General features: G+C 36.8%; 1 protein-coding gene across 5 annotated transcripts in view; it reads right to left on the reverse strand.

Moving 5' to 3' along the window:
- The window catches only part of Zfhx4 (zinc finger homeobox 4), a 194,477-nt gene that overhangs the window by 174,203 nt on the left and 2,266 nt on the right, over positions 1 to 18,008 (reverse strand). For 3 of the 5 annotated variants that reach the window (XM_055603213.1, XM_055603212.1, XM_055603209.1), the window contains exon 2: positions 17,606 to 17,762. The exons of 1 other annotated variant lie outside the window; for it this stretch is intronic. The gene's annotated coding sequence lies outside the window, so the exon portion shown is untranslated. Of the gene's footprint in view, positions 1 to 459; positions 514 to 17,605; positions 17,763 to 18,008 lie in introns of those variants that run through there. One more of the 5 variants, XM_055603211.1, reaches the window with a different exon arrangement.

Here is an 18,008-nt window from a genome sequence, read left to right on the forward strand (position 1 = left end):
TTTATTTTTACCCTTACCATAAATTTTAGCTCACAAAACATGCATGTGTTAAAATTATTGCATGTGCTCTGAATGTACTTCAAATGTCCATCAGAGGAGTTACATGTAATGTGCAGTCAAAACTGTGGGCTAGATGCCTCATGGGCTCCACAGTTTGTCATCTCCATATATATCTACATTACATATGTGCCCCTTTTAATCTTACATTAAAAGAGACACAAGTAAAAATTATGGAAACTACGTCAAAGGGATTCATATCAGAACTGTGGTAGGATATATTTTGTTGTAATATGTGTACATAATTTTACACCAAAGTGTCTATCAATTTCATCTCAATAAGACACACATTCATCAGAAACCAGGTCAAACATATAAGTCTTCTATATATTTACATTACATCTCACTCTAAAATTAACAACAACAGAACTGTCTAAATTGACATAGACAGAAACATATTACCTGATTTTAGATTTTTTGTGTAGCTATTGACTTTAACCATAGCATGTATTTGAGGAGACACTTTCTTCTGTATGGTTAAAAGGCTATTTAAATTAGTATGTTCCATGGCACTAAATATGTTGCCAAGTGATTCACTCTTCATCGTTGCCATTCTTTTAAAAGAAAAAGAAGTTTTTCTTTTACTGATAAAACTCATATAGGAAGCTTGTGCTAGCTTTATAAAAACCCCAGTATGAAGACCACAAAGACAGCCATTTAACTTAAACCACAGAACCATTCCCAAATGACTGCATAACACATTAGTTCCCTGTAAAAGTTGCTTCACCATCAAAGCTGGCTTCTATTTAATCATCACCAATTTCTAGTCTCTACTGCCAAATACCCTATTTTTAAAAGTCCTCAGGAAATTTCTTAGAGAAGCCAGCTCTAACATTAATGCTAAGTTCAGAGCCATACATACCTACTGGTCTGCTTAGAATACAATACGTGTACACATTTTTCTTTTTTCTTTTTTTTTTTTTTTTTTTTTGGTATTCTCAGGAATTCGAAAGATCAGTGAATCAGTGACTTTGATTATGTCAAATCCCTTTTTCGGAAGTAGTAGACAATATGCAGAAAAGAACTTCTATTTTTTTTTCCCCTGCTTCTGCTTTGCTTTCGTCTGAAGTCACTGCTGCCTAAACTCTGCTCAGCTAAATGGCCAAACCCACCTAAGAGGAGCCCTTCTAATGAAAGGGGGTGTTTTCTGCACAATAGGAAAATGCCTTTGCATTCAGCACTCAGAGTTCCCATTAGAACCCAAAATTAGAGGCCAGTTTTACCTCTGCTCTTTTAATTGAGGCTGTCCCAGCCCTCTTCTACGGTCCAGTGAGACAGTGTTTGTGAAGTGATTAAAAAGAACGTGATGTGATCAAGAGGCCAGAATAATGGGAAAAGAATGCTAGGTTAGCCACTCTGCTAAGTGCTGGGAAAGAAGGCCAGGGCGCTCTTTAGACTATTGTTTTTATTCTCCCCTGCACTCTTGCTGTCTCCTAACACTCTGGGTCTTTATTTACTCCACCTGAAATGGGTTAAAAGTTGTTTGCTAATAAGAGAATTTGGTAACAAGTTACAGATTTAAAAAAAAAAAAAAGAAAAAGAAAATAAAATAAATAAAAATCCTTGAATTATATCAAGTTTCCAAAAGGTCATCACTGTCTCCGCTGTGGCCTTTTCCCCATTCCAAATCCTCTATCAATATGTCATAGTGAGTTAGGCAAAGACAAAAGAGAGGCACAGTGTGAAAACGGCACATATATCTAATCCTGACAAAGCAATGAATAGGCCTTCACAAGTATAATTATACTTGTTTATTTGTTGCCACGTACAGAGAACTGATGGAAAAAAAAATCCATCAAAGTGGTATTATGCAGACACCAAGAGCTTCTTTTCTTTGCTTCCTAAAGCCACATTGAGGCTTAAATTCCTCATTGTTGAATTCAGAAGAAAGAAAAAAAAAAAAAAAAGATTTTTTTTGCATCAGTTGCTGACAGATCTTTTGTGTGCTGGGCTGTATTAATTCACACTGCTACCTCATTTTTATCCATGCTGGAATTCATAATTACAAACTACTGCACTAGAGCTTGGAGAAGGGTGTGGCTCACTGACCAAAGGAAGGAGGTCGTGAAATGGTCTGTTTCTCATAGCCTCTTTTTGATGTATCAAAACACAGGTGAATTACCTGGATGGAAGCCCCCAAACATCAGAAGACATAGAGGAGCTCAAGCCTTGAAGATGCGTCCCTTTGAGGCAGCCTTTACTGCAATTTGCCTATTTTAATAGGGTATTTAGTATTTCATTAAAAATTGCCTAACTTCTTTTCCATTTCAGTGTTAAAGATGTTAGCAAAAGGGATGGTAAAAGATTGAAAATATTAAGTAAAAAGGTTTCAAACCCAACTATTAAGGGGCCATTATGTTCCAGCAGACACTAAATCATGTAACTTAACAAAAGCACATTTTTAGAGGTGGAGTGGGGGAGTCAAGTAAGTTTTTTTCCCCCTTGCAGGATAGAAATATATCAAAGTAAAGGCAATCTCCATAGTTAATGTCTGTGAGCTTTACAATTTAAAACAGAAAAGCTGTAATTTTTCTTTGCTAGCAATCTGGAAACACTCTGGAGTTAATTACAGCTGATTCGGAGTGAACCACACAAACAAAGACCAGTCTATGTCCAGACAATTATACTGCATTAACCGGCTTAGTGCTTCCTGCTGATGTTTCAGAGCTCTTCTGTTACACCCTTCTACCTTCCCAGCACGAGAGAGAATGCTTCTGCAAGAAGGAATTAACGAAGCGAACTGCAAAAGAATGTGTGACGACCTCTCCTGACATGGCAAAAACTTTCCACCCATGTCATGACAAAGGGGAGAAGGTAATTAAGTTTGAATAGAAGGATGTAACCAAATATATTCAGCATTTAGAGCAAGCACATTTTTAAGAAGGGAAAGTTTACAAAGGCAAGTATGCGTGTGTGAGTCAACTAAGTCCATTTTTCCTTGTTTCCCTCTCATTTTTCTCATTAAAATCTAAATTAGCGATTCAGTGCAGATTGGTTTCCCTCTCTATAAATAGGACCCTTGTGGTTGAAGCATCCTCTTCCCCATCTTTGGTTCTTTCTTTCATTCCCGTCTTTTTTTCTAGTCTCCTTTACCCTCCCCTCTCAGACCACTAAATCTACATAGAAGTTATGTGACAATTACATAGCATTAAACATATGGGCTGTGGAGCAAATGAGGAGTGGCATACTTTTCCACTAAGTCCAATAGTTCTTAATTAGATTAGTTGTGGGAAATGGGAATTTTACTCAGTTTTCTTTACAACTTTAATCAAACTCCAGCTACTTTGCTTACAGAGGAATCAATAGTCTCTCTTTAACCAAATTATGCTATTATATGACTCATTTTATTTGTTTGCTTCAGGAAAATTTCATAATCAGTGGGCGAGATGGATCCAACACTTGAGCTACCTCTGGAAACAAACTTGGGTAATTTTGACCAATAGAGTTGATTTCTAATTTTCTTATTTGTTCTAATTGAAAATGAATAGTTTGCTTTGGTGTGAGGCAAGGTCATAAGCTGCAATTAAGTCCCGTGATTTTTTTTTTCTGGTTTTCTCCTTGATACTGTTTTGATACTGTTTTGCTAGTATTACAGCTGACTTTGTGGTGATTGCTTCATCAAATAGTAAGAGGCAGTGGGAGGACTAAGCAGCCAAAGTATTACTAGAAAGCTGCTGTTTGCCAATCCTCAGACACTATACTGACTCTTTTCATCATCTAAAGAAAGGTATCAAATAATGGCAGTGACCCAGTCATACCTAAGGGTTCATCACCTTCCCCCATTCTTCTCATTACAAAATAGGGACAGCCTTAAATGATCTTCTGGATATCTCCTCCCTAAATAATATGTCAGTCTAAAACTCGGTGGGGGGGGCTGCATTAAAATACATTCAAATGTACTTCCCGGAAGTACTTCAAGATTGTGTAAATCACTCTAAATTTCAAAGCATCTTAGTGGGGAAACAATCAGCCTTCATCAGGTCCCTCCTGGACACTCCTATCATATTTGAAAGTTCAAAATGCGAAACACTTAAATATAAAACTGTAACTTGTAATTCTTTCAGTTTTTAGTGTTGGGGGGCGTGGACTCCTCAAGCATGTCTTGGAAATGTATAAATCAATGTTATCATGTCTTTTCTGCGCCTATATTGTCCATCTTTAAACTATAACTGGCTAACAGCTCTCTCTTGAAAATTCCAAACAGCTACATGATAGCAATGCTAATAATCACGGGAATATTTAAAAATTAATCTTAATTGACGTAAGTAATGTACCTTTAAATGTAAAGAGTTTGGTGTCAAAAGATTTTTTCTAGCTTAGCAACAATGACCACACACAATAACACACACACTGTATAATGACAGTTGCTCTAATGCGTGTCTGTGATTTTTTTTCCTTCTTTTTCACATGTGTGATAACATACATAGTAGGATAAGAATATGTCCAATGCATATCTGTGATTTCCTTCTTTCAAATGCATTATCACACACAAAGTATGATGACATTACTTTCTAATGACCATCTGTGTTTTTCCTCCTTTATCTAGTCACATAAACAAACAAACAAACAAAAACACTGACCTAACAACTGAGTATTTAAGAAGAAGATAATTTTATAATTGCTTATATTCCCTATTCACACCAACATAACAATAAATACACTAGTGCTAAGTATTTTGGAAAATCATTCCTTGCAGGCTAAACCTACTATAATTACCTTCATAAAACTAATCACAGGTCAGGTATAACAGCAAACATTCCTATTCCCTGAGAAATGACTTTAATGTTTTTACATGATTTCACATAGTTTGAACAAAGAAAGTTACATGCATAATTCTTTAAATCACTGCCAAGTGGCTCTTTCTATATAGTGTTCTTATAATCTACCAAATGCAACTGTTTTTATATTCCATGTAAATATTTTACATTACTTTATATTAAAAAACCACATTAGGACTAACATAATGGGGCCCATAAGTGGAATGTCAAGTGTTCTTCTGGATGAAATCTTGGCAAATTTATGTTTGATTACTAAGATTAGTTGGTTATTTTATTTCTATTTTGAAGAGGATTTTGTCTGTGATCTCTCTCTCATTTCCCTCCCTCCTTCCATTCTTTTCTCCATCTCTCCTTCTGTCTTTCCCCTAAAGTTAATTTGACTCCTGCACATCAGTGAAGTGAGCAATTCAGTAATTAACTTTTGTGTTTTAAATCTATGAAGTTTAATTAGATTTCATTACAAACAAACAAATGTCAACCATAATTATAAGCTCCTTGGTTCACCCACATATTATCCCTTTTCAAACAAACTTGATGTCAGACAAATTAAAATCAAGCAACCAGCAATTTTGAGTTGAATTTTATATGATCGGCTGGTAACCTGATTACTTTAACTTCAATATCATTACAGGAAAAGTATTTCAGGGAAAATAATTACAAGAATTCCAACAGGAGACAAGCTTAATGGTATTGATTCAAAAGATGCATGTTCCCAGGACCATGTTGAAGAAATACTGTTATCTCAGATCTACGGTTTCTATTAAAATAAAATTGTCCAGCATAAAGAAGCAATTTAAGATTAGTGTCTGAAGACCTAGAGATATAAAACTCACTAAATAATTATCTGGCCCTAATTATCTTATACTTTAAGTAACAAAATATTAATGTGGGGCAACTGCAAGACGTGGGGTTTTCAGGTTTATTTACTGACTGGTGTATCTATTAGGACCAAGGACAAGTGGAGCTGTCAGGACATAATGAAGGTAAATGATTAGTTAGCACCAAGCCTGAACTCTTCTTCAATGCAATAAGAGTTAATTAAAGTTTACCATCAAACATCAACCAAAGGAGGATGTTGATCAGGTTTCAGCATTAAGTGCAAACAGACAATAGTTGGCAGCAATTAGTGCCGCTATCAAATGACATGCAATGATAATTATACATTTAAAACAGCTAAAGAGCTAGGAGAGAAACTAACCAGCCTCTTTGACGACAAACACTCAAAGGGCAGGAAACAGGTATCAGATTATTTCACTTTAACACTGTAAATCAATAGAATTAAACAAGAAAGGGTTGTTTGGGTACATTAGCTGAAAGAGAACAGTTAGCTGGATCCAAACTGAAATAAATCTGATAGTACTGCTCTATTGAAGATAAGACCTTGTGTAAGGAAAGAAACTCTGTTACTTTTCAATTAATGCTTCAGAATGAACCCTGTAAAGAAAGTTTAGCTCCATGATTTTGTGTAAATTCAACAATGCCACAAGTATTCCATTGTCAGAACTCTTACTGAAATTAAGTACTAACTGCCACTGTAATGTGAAATACATTTTATACCTGAATGTTACCAGGCTGTGTGCAAATATTATCTCCCAACATATATTTTAGATAGAAGTGAAGACTGAAGCTCTTCTAATGCAGCTAAGTTTAAAGCTGAGGTGTTCATGGTAGGCATAGGCATGCTTGTATAGCAAATGTATGCACGTTTAGCAGATGATGAGCAAGTCTTCCCATTGATGCTTTCTCAAACCTGTAGCTTCAGTCTGGCTTAAATCAATAACCCCACACACAACATATACCTTGGCAATTCCACAGTTGAGAAGCTGCTGTCTAAAGTGCATGTCCAGAACTATGTCCATCCTTATATTTCCTATTCTTCCCGCCTCCACCCCCCATTTCACCAGCTCATTCTGTTATGCTAAGGATTTTTACACAGTATTGTCTAATCCCAATCTTTCCCTGCAGCTAAATCTAAGCCATGGCTGGCTCCCAGTACAAAAATGTGTCTCTCCAAAAGCTCTTTTGTCCCTTCTGTGCTCATGCACTCATTGGTACTGACATCTTCACTCTAGCCATGACAAACGAGCTGATGGCTCTTATGTGACTACACAGCTTTATCTAAAGATACACCATTAACTCTCATCACCATCCTTAACATGGCTCTTCTAATGCATTGTGAAAGTTTGAGGGAAGAATTTGTGTGTGTGTGTGTGTGTGTGTGTGTGTGTGTGTGTGTGTGTGTGAATATATGCTCCATGGGTAATAAGAAACCAACTCTATCCAAAAAGAAAAGGAAAATCTGTGTAAACTGGATTTGCGGTAGAGAAGCACTAGAGTTTCTCTGGGGTCTGAGTCATCACTAAGCCTCTGGTCAGCGGACACCCAACAGCTGACTGTCATGTAAATGTCCTTTCTGTACTTTCAACAGGAGCAGCTGGAATTGAGCATTACTTGTGAAGTAATGTAAGTGAAGCTCCTCAGATGAACATGGCGAATCAGTGGGGAAGGCGGCCTTGTTCTTCAATTCTACTCCATCCTGAGCTGATTTTCCTCTTACCTTCTTTCTGGTGTGAACTCTTTATTCACTTCAGTTGGGGAAAGAATTGTACAAACCAGTTTTATTATGACGCTGTCATATTTTTTCAATTAGGAAAAGGCAACATTCAAATTATTATTAAATGTGAAACACTTTAGACTATTTAAATGGCAAGCCTTTGATTTAGCATAAACACCTCCACCTACAGGCTGAATAAGATCCCAGGTCCTGGGTAAAAGTTCTTGGTACATATGCTACAGAGTTCATACAGTAGGTTTTTGTTATAACTTCTTTTGCCCCATCTTCTGAGAATAGCCAATGATAGACAATGCTCCCATAACAGACCACAGAAAATAGATCAGGCATTGAGGGAAAGCAATGTTCACTCTTGGACCATGCAAGGAGCTCTTCTAGTTCTTCTTGACATTGGTACCCTTCTTTGAACAAGAACAGAACCAAGTGCCCATGTGAACTTTATGAATCAGAGGTGAGCTATTTTAAGTGCTGCCCATAATTTCTTTGTTGACAGTGAATACTTGAACAGCCTTCTGTGACTAACCAGTTCTGGCAAATCAGAATGATTCCTAACCAATCTTTACCTTGCTTCTTTTCAAGAAGGAAATGCCCCATCCCACTCTTTTGGTAATTGCAACTTGGGTCCTATCTCTACTTGTTTAGCTTTATAGACCCATCCTAGTCCATTATGAGAGCTATCGTAGAACTGGGACACCTGAAAACCAATGGTTTTTAGTTTACAGATCAAACAATACAACCAAAAAACCAAACTAAATCAAATTTTTAAACTAGTAAACATAGACAGAAACATGAGAGAGAAAGGAGAGAATGAGCGAGCTGGCGAGAGAGATAACTGCAAATGATTTTCCTATTCAGAGTGCCACTTAGACGGACAATGCATTGCATCATGTTCTTAGAAACACACACACACACACACACACACACACACACACACCCTATATCTCCTCATCTACTCTGAATTATGTGGTCTTTTCTGGGAGTTTATATGGCTCCAGTTTCCTTGCCAGTTCAAAAAGGCATTGTGCTCTTTCCCTTCTGACTACAGCAATCTAGACCTCTAATATAAAAACCCATTTACCCTGCCCTAAAAGTTTTATCTAAGGAATCTCCAGAAAAGGAACAACCAATTTGAATTTGTGCACTTCTTTTCAGTGCCTAGGTGAGAATCTGCTACTACAATAAACTGAAGATTTCCACATGTGCTTTTAAGAGTCATTAGTAAGTCACTCAGCAGCTTGTGCACCAAGAAATTGCCAATAATATACCCATCACTGTGGATGCAGTAGTTAAATGCATGGATAGAAGTACTGCCCCACAGAGGCTAAAATCTATTTAAAGACCTCTTAAGCACATATAATCCAAGGATACTTATATTTCCATAAAAATACAAACAATAATTTTGTTTATAAACATGTATCACAGTGAAGGAGTATCTTGAATTAAATTATTTTGAAAACTCTAACAAGAATAGATTTCAGTTTCTACATGGTCCAAGAGACTGCATTTATGTATTTATTAGCTTTTAGATAATCTATCATCTTTGAAACTGGGTAATCCTCCATCAAATAATACATTATTGTATACAGGCAAAACTTTATGATTTACCCTAAAAAATTAGGCCAAGTGAATGCCTTGGCTAGAAAATTCCCCAAGATGATATAATGATTTCATATATATTTGCTTATATGTATACATTCAACTAGTTTTTTTTTTTCCCCTTTGGGCTTATAGGAATATTGGTTACTAGGACACCATGGAACATATGGCTTATACGCATTTCAAGACATTTCACAATCTCTTAATAACAAATACATAGAAAGTGTTTCTGTGGCATGTGTGCCAGTTTTGGAAAGCCCTTTAATTCAAGGCTCTCAAGCAGATTGAGTTCACTACAAGACTGAAGTGAGCATTGTGGTCTCTTCTATTATTGTATTTAATGGACAACCAGGACTCTTGAGTTCATATGAATTGACCAAGGCCTGAATTATTTAAAAACTGTTTCTGTCCTAATTTGCTTCATAGAAAAATGAAGAACCAGAAACGCATTAAACATCTAGGAGCCCTCATAACTAAACCAAGTGACGATGATGGAGTGGGAGATAATGGTGTGGAGAAAGAGCCACCTGCCAAGCTGGATGCCATCCAGAGACCTACCAAGGAGAAAATGATGTGAGGGTACTATCTTCTTTCCTATCTCTCACACATACCCATTGCCTGTTCTTATCTCCTCTTATCAGGGATACAGATTCTCTGCTTATGTCCATATAGATTTACTTTATCAAACAGCCATCATCCTAATGTTACATTCAAATAAGAGTGACAGTGACCACATATAACATCACATCATTCTGAATTATTTTACAGTTCACAACATAGGAAACTGAGGCTTTCAAAGATTAAATACTTGGGCAAGGTCACTTACACATCAAAATTATTCCAGATAGCTTATAAATGACAGGCTTCTTATCACTCATTAAGCTGCTAAGAAATTAGGTAGACTCTCATATAAAATTTAAGTGAAAATAAGCAAATGTACTTAAAAAGAAAATGAATCCAAAGTAAATAGAATGAGACGGTGGGCTGGATTGAATTATGTGTGTTCTTCCCGTACACTGCACTACCTCAAAAACTTCACAGCCTTGTCCTCATTTACTTTCCTCACACAGAACGGAAAGTCTCTCCTTGTTCACACCATGTTCATGATTATTAAAAGTGCATTTTAAGTCACTGAGGTCATCAGTACTTTTATGAATCATAGACTCTTCTTGGCCATTCAAAGCACCTAGACTAACCTGTTACTTAACACAAAAGTATGTGTAACAGTCACAGAGCTGGGCGTCTGCCCGGATTCTGATTAGACCCCTTCAGAAGCAGAAAGCACTTGTTCTCATCAAAAGACAGTGTCCCTGCTGGACTGCCATCGCACATCTTTCTTTGCTTCTCTTTGTAATATCCACAACTTTCATTTTCATCCATGCAACCATCCCTTTCCCAAACATAGGAGATACTGAGTTAGTATGCATCCTTGAATGGTGAAATAGAGTTCTTGTCTTCTCACTTTCCTAGCAAACTGGCTCTGATGATGGTTTCTCCTGGATTCAGTTCCATTCCACCAAAGCAGCTAGCTGAACTTAATGGAAGGAACACTGTCTCCTGACTTAGCATCTTTAGTGTTTTTAGTGGTCTCAACAACTTACTTGATTTTTTTCTACAGAGCTTACTTTGACTAATTCTTTAAAAATGAAGAAAATTTAGCTTGTGAGAGGAAATTTTCACGGGTTGCTACTGAGTACATCTCCAGAGCAAAGTGAAACACTCATTTAGGAAGAGGACAAGTGAATGTGTATAAGTGTGTGTCTGCATGTAAGTGTGCGTGTGTGAGCGCGCGCGCACGCGTGTGTGTGTGTGTGTGTGTGTGTGTGTGTGTGTGCACACTTTGAGTGGACATGTTATCAAAGATTGAACACAATTATAACTACTAAAACAGTAAAACAAAACAAAAGCCAACTGGTCTAATGAGCTAAGGGAAGTCTTAATTATGAATTAAATCATTCCTAAATTTATGCGATTTTTTAAAAGTGCTACAACTAAAATTAAGAGAAGTAATACAGATTTTATGAAAGTATGCTATGAGGAAAAATGAATCTATTAATATTTGGGCTCCATTAGGTTATACTTCTAAATAAGCAAATTTTAAGATACTCCAAAATCTTCAAAGTATTATTTTGTCTTGATTTTAAGAATACGGCCAGGTCACACACAGCAGAGTGTACGTTTTTGTATATTCAATGCTGTTGCAGCTATGGGTTTTCTTTCTTCTTTATTGTGAAGACAAGAAACTTTATGGACAGTTATAAAATGCATATTTTAACACAAAAGTCAATTTTTCCTAGTTAAAATGACTTAGATCTAAGTAAATATTCGTAGAATGTTTTCTGGTTTTATAGCAAGGACAAAGTGGAACCCATAAACCTTGTTTTTAGAGGCTAGTGCTAGAATATGTGCCGCCCAGTTATCACCTGAGCATTGCCATGTCCCCAGGACAGGCAAGCAGCAGCCATAAACATCACATTCTAGTATGGCAGCTCCTGGATGACCAAACCACCTAACCAAGCTTGCTTGTATCGTCAGGACATTCTGACAGATGCATCAAGTCAGTATACTTTAATTCTTAATATCTGTTCATTTATTTTTTTAAATATCTAGAATGTTAAATTGGATAATTATATTAGGAATGCCTCTTGCCAAACATGACTTTAGTGTCGAAGCTATTTTTACATGACATGTATACATCCAAATATTCCTCAGTGGCAAGTATTTCATTTCACTTACAATCCCTGAGTATGGGAGTGAAGCAGCCATTCCTGACCTGAGGATTGTATGTCAAATGGGAAACCATATCAAACTTCCAAGGGAACTTGTGAACCTTTGAAATGAGGGAATTAGCACAGTATCAACTCTAGCAAGATCGCCAGGAGCACAATCCTCATGCAAGAAAATAATGCTACTGAGTCCTCACTAAAAGCCCATTTTGTCCTGAACCATCAAAGACCAGGAGTGAACTAAGATCTTGGTTATGTTGTCAGGGATAAGTAAAACAAGTGCCAAGAGAAATTGTGCACTTTCAGTTCTCACATGTGTCCATCTGTTCACATATAAACATAGATGCTGCTCTGTCTGATTCTTGCAATCTTGATATAAGAATATCCTGGGCTCTTGCCCATTTCCTAAGAATGCAGACACCACATAAGCCACTATTAACCCATGTGTGATCCTCATCCATGGTGGCTGGACTGCTGCCAGTTACAACACATGGTGCCTGCTTAACAATGTCTTAAAATATAAATGAATTTATTTTTTAAATTAACACATTTTTCTTATGGAAATACCTTAATAATCCCTTATTCGTGTAAAAAATAGCCTCCATGTGGATTTTTTTGTTGTTGTTCTTTTAAGACTTTTTTTTTTTTTTCAGGCATATCATAAAGTTAGCCATCAAAGTTTCTGAAACAATCCAGAATTTCTTGACAAATTTTAAAAAGGACTCCAGGAAAGAAGGTGGGTGACTTTATAACAAAGATCAAACACATTTTCTTTATAATACAGTGTACTCAGGAGGCAACCTGCACACTTGCATTTATAGAAAAACACTTGTGATTTCTCATGTTTCCACATAACCTTCAGAACAGAGCACCAGCAAAAGCTAAAGTAATGAGACAAATGGAAGTTCTGCTGCCTAGCCACAAACTAGCTATGACAATGTCGCATGGAACCTTTCTGCTTTGTTCGGGGGCAGCCTTTCTTTGGATCATTTTTGGTGACTCCAAATTGGAAAAAGCTTGTGAAACATATATACATTTATAGGAAATGTATGCACATAATGATCTATACTGCTATTGATTTATGCATACAACAGAACCAGTTCTCACCTCTGAAGGTGTCTCAACACATGGCATTTTCATTGCCCTCATTATGGCTGAAGAAACTTCATCAAGAGACCTGTTTACATTGTCAACTGATAACCAATTATAGCTCTAACTAGTGACCAAGAAAAACCCAAATGCATATGTTTTTGAGTGAGCATACAATTCCTAGACATCTTTCAAAACGCCTACTTAAAATAAACATAGACTAAACCTATAAACTAACCACAAGATTGCATTCAGAACTTTATGAATTGCTTAGAAGACAATTTTGCATTTTCATCTATAATCTCTTCATAGTTACAAAAACTGATAGGCCACATAAAACACATAACATTACAAAAAATCAGAACACATCACTCTGTTCCTCCCCAATGAAATATTCTGTTAATTGAGAAAGTTATTTCTTATCAATGGGAGAGAGCATAGTATAATTAAATAAACTGAATATTCCTTGCAGTAAATATTACTGGCTTCTCTTTAAAATAACCTTTTATTTTTTTTTCCCAGCAAAGTTCTGGGAGTTCTTGACACCTAGCAGTCAGTATTTAGTTAGGCTGGCATGTTTCTTATAGCCTTCCACACACAGACCTCTGGTGATCATCTACCAATTTGTATTATCTTCATCCATATCTTCCTGATCATGGTGAAAACTCAGAACATTTTAGAAAGTTGCTGAAATCTGACCCACTTCTTGTTTGCTCATGTCTTGAAAACATAACGTAGGAGAGAACAGAACATAGACATGAAGAAAGAGAAGTCTGCATTTTCATCTTCCTTTCATCTTAGTCATTCAGTCAACCATTCGGATCCCTATTCAGCAGAGCTTTTCATTATGCAAAAAAATGCTAATCCTTTTCCGATGCTTTCACACTTGTATAAACCCCCATGCCTTCAACTGAAAAGCAATTATATCAGTTTACCTTTCTGTCAAAAACAGGATTAATATTCCAATAACAGAATCTGCTTTCTTTCCCTATCTTTTTGCTTTAGGAAACTAGCAGTTACTAGTCCAGGCATTCTTTGAACAAGAAGACATTATTTTAAATATCATTCTGTTAGCCAATGGGTGGAAAAAGGAGAAGGCAGCACAGAAGAAAAAGTCCTTCAGTTACTGCAGAAACTCTTTTTTGAAAAAGAACTGACCTTGCCTTGCAGATGCCCAAAGAGAATGAAACTCACTCTGGTCTATTAATCAGAAACAAATTATGAAAGAATGTAGCTGGACTGGTTGACACTATCCAGTCTTGGGAGACTCAGTAACAGCCCAGTAACAATGTCCTCTTCATGGGTAATGAACAGCCATGACAAATGGGGCAGAGAAACTATGTATTTGCATATGCAAATTCCCACACAAGGGAAACATGTACAAACAAGTGTCATTGTAAGGTGGATTAGGCAAACAACGATTTCTTTTTAGGACATTCTGCAGCCCAGAACATTAGTCAGCACAATTAAACCAGTCTCCATGGAGACTAATGAAATTTCACCATGGTATGAGTTAAATTAGATAGCTAGTTATGTGTTTCCACAGTCCAACTTGAAATCCATTATTGTTTCAGAACAATATAGCAATTGTGCCTAGCTGATCTTTGCCAGTTCAACAAGCTCCTAAGTTGACAATTTGCATATGTTAATATAATTAAGCACTAATTACATGAAACTTGTACATATTCACATGCACTTTCCCTGGGCGCTTCTCAGTTTGAACCTTGGCCAAGTCTTTAACCCTTAGAATGGTTTTAGAGAGGGAAAAAAGCTACAGAAAACACCCCCAAGAGAAAACAAAAACAAAAACATACTCCTTATGGGGGCAGCCCCCAGGCAGACACAGAAAAGCACTTCATTTACAAATACAGAACCTAACCTGCATTCTCATATTTCTAGTAACAATGACAGAAAAAGATTTTGTGAGTGTGCTAGAGATCTGGGATAAGAAGATAAAAACAGGGGTAGCAGTTGGAGTAGTAGTTAAAGGTTCCTAACAAGTGTCTGAGTCAGGAGAGCAATCACATTCATTTCAAGAAAGTGTTAAGAAAGATTCTGTGTTATTGCCACTATCAAAGGAGATACAAACGGTTTGACAACAGCAAAAATAGCAAGTAGAAAAGGGAAAAGGAGGCAGCAGCAACTAATGAGCTTTACATAAATATATGCAGAGGCAATTAAGCAATGTTAATTACTATAACAGCAGTTAATTGAATATAATTAGATATTTTAAGCCACTGAATAAAGCATAGTTAAGATTAATTTTATTGAGATTAATTGTAAATAAGGATAGATTAACTCTGTGTTTTGACAGGCATAAAAAGTAGTGCTGCAAATTGGGTAGGAACATGACCACCAGTCCAAAAATTGTAGATTATTTTAATGTCACACCTCAGAATCATCTCCTCAATAAACATGACTTTTCAAACCCAAACAGACAGGAATCTTTAAGAAAAACAAACAGCTTGCAGAGATTAAAGAGCCTTTTGTCCTTTCTCATGTGCATTCTTTTTAACAGACTAAATTAAGCGAGTCTGGTATACGTTTTTTAGGAAGGAACATTTCACACTGAATGGAAAAAATGTTCTATCACATATGAAATTCTTGCAGCTGTGCAGAACTTGGTCCAGATGGTTTAAGACTATAAAACAAGACCAAACGATAGGCAGTAGGCCTTCCGAAGATTATGTGATAAAGTCACAGTCTTTTACTTCAACCTTCTCCTCATTTCTACTTTCTACTTTCCAATCAATTCACATATTTTCTGATATTATTGTGTTTCTCCAAGAGAGTCCAAAGAAGAATGGCTCCTACTAAGTGCTAGAAACTAAATATATTAGAAGAATGGAAGGAGATCTCATTTAACAGAAACCAGCTAAATCACTCATCCAGAAAACTCAATGACAGCTATGACAACAATATATGCAAATGACACCACTTGATTATTACTGTCAGAAACAATGATTTCTAAAAGTACTTCTTAGGAAATGTTGCTACATGAAAAATCTCTTCCTCCCAATACTTTCACACCAAGTTAATTCATGCATAGTGTTTTAGAAAATTAACATGGTCCTCAAGAATGCTGAACAAATCACTACTAAGAAAGGGGCATCAATTGATTTTGAAATAAATCAATAGGTGATTAACATAATATTTTTAAAGCAGCAGAATGTGTACACCATGCACAAACATATATATTATATTCCCAATACAGCTCAGCTCTTAATTGAATGGGAGCTTTTCACTACTGACCCTGGCTCTCCACTGCTTCACAACTTCTGTAGGGCACCTTTAGTCTTTATAACGAAAACCCTAAAATGATCTGTGAAACAAGACTACGACAAGCCATTCTGCAGTGAAAGATTTTAAATCATCCAGCCTCTTCTAATAGACTTGAGACTTATTGAGGTAGAAACCATAAAAAATGAAGAAGGGAAATTTAATCCCTGAAATATTGATTTGCACATTAATATCATATAGGCAGAGGGCAATTTGGCTTCGTGGAAATGACACATTGTCGACCCTTGGTGAAGTCAGAGCCAATCTAACTGCTGAACATGTCTGAACCTCAAGAGTTATTAAGGGCTTCCCTTCTTGCCTTTATGACTTTTCTTCAGCCTACCAATGCAATCTTAAATGTATTATCTTTAAGAAATAATTGTAAAACCTCAGGGGTTTTCCAGTTAATGGAAGGGAGGCCAAACCACATCAGATTCTGAAATGCAACATTAAACCCTTGCAATCAACAAAACCACCTCAATTCTCATCCATCCAGTGCAGGATCTAATATTGTTATTAGAGATAATCAGATTTCATTGTGTAAATTTAGGCTCACGGTCAGAATGGAAGCAGTAAATTCTGCAATATTAAACAGCAATTTTCTTAGTCTCCTTTCTGTTTCCCCTTGCTGTTACAGCACCTTTAAAATAATCCAACTAGCTCACCATTAAGGAACAGAGTTGGGCTACTCTGCCAAAAACTGCAAAAGATCACAATAGACCCAAACATGGTTGCCTTGTTTTTAACTTAAGTGGCAACTTTCACTTCCAGACCCAGAGCCACTGTCTCTGCCTCCTCACCCCACAGTGGGTGTTGTTGCTGTGACTTATACAGCTGGTTTACCTGACCTTTCTTTGTTCCTTGGGTACATTTCACTTTTCAGATTTATGGTGCTACCCTCATGTTTCATTGACCCTATCTCCATTGCTATAAAAAAGGAAAACACTCCGATAAGAGTGTTTTTACTTTTTAAATACAAGAGCAGCCAGCTATTGAACAAACACACAGCAATGCTCTCCCCAGTTTACGCCATAAATATTAAAACCATTAAAAACAACTCTATGAACCTCATGATCTCTACACTGAAGCCAGGTGCAAGAGGTTAAAACAGCTGGCCAGTCATCTTTTATTTTTGTGTGCATTCCTGCTACTTGAAACCAGAGCCCTTGAACAGTATCAACCATTCCCTTAAGGATTTATTTTATATCTTATTTTTTAAGATGAGGAAAAAAAAATCTATTTCTCTGATAATGCTTCTCGGTGGAGAAGGAAAACTCTAAAACACAGTCACAGATGAAGTGAAATAACCCCAAATATTTCCTTTCTGCTTTTTTTTTAAAAAACCCATCCTTTCCAACAAATGCTAGGCACCACCATTCTTTTTATTCTTCAGTTAGAAAAGAGGAAAGAGCAGAGAGAGAAAGAAAGAAAATCCGAGCTTGCCCCGTCAGCTTTGTCAGTAAACATAGAGTAAAGCAAGTGTGGATGGCCGCGAGAGTGCTACATACCCGGGCTGTGATTTTGCATTGCTCTCAATGGAAGCGATCGATGCCCGTGTCACTGTCGCGTCCCAATCGCAGTCAAGTCTCAGCCTTAATCTAAGCACCAACCGAAAAGGCAGCGGCAGCCGCAGCCTCTCCCTCACTCTTCCATCCATCCACCCAACTAAAAATATAATACTACATATGAGCTTTAAGCACTTCACGTTTATAGAGCTCAAGCCACTGAAAATCCAGGAGAACACAATAAAAAAAAAAAAAAAGAAAGAAAAAAAAAGAAAGAAAGAAAAAAAAGAAAGAAAAAAAAACCTCCTGTCTCTTGTCTCCCTCTCTGCTCTCCCTCTCTCCCTTGCTCTCTCCTCTCTCTCCCCCCGTGTCTCTCTCTCTGTCTCTCCTTTTGCCATCTACATGA

Source organism: Psammomys obesus, unplaced genomic scaffold, assembly GCF_907164565.1.
Source record: "Psammomys obesus unplaced genomic scaffold, mPsaObe1.curated_primary_1811, whole genome shotgun sequence".
NCBI lineage: Eukaryota > Metazoa > Chordata > Mammalia > Rodentia > Muridae > Psammomys > Psammomys obesus.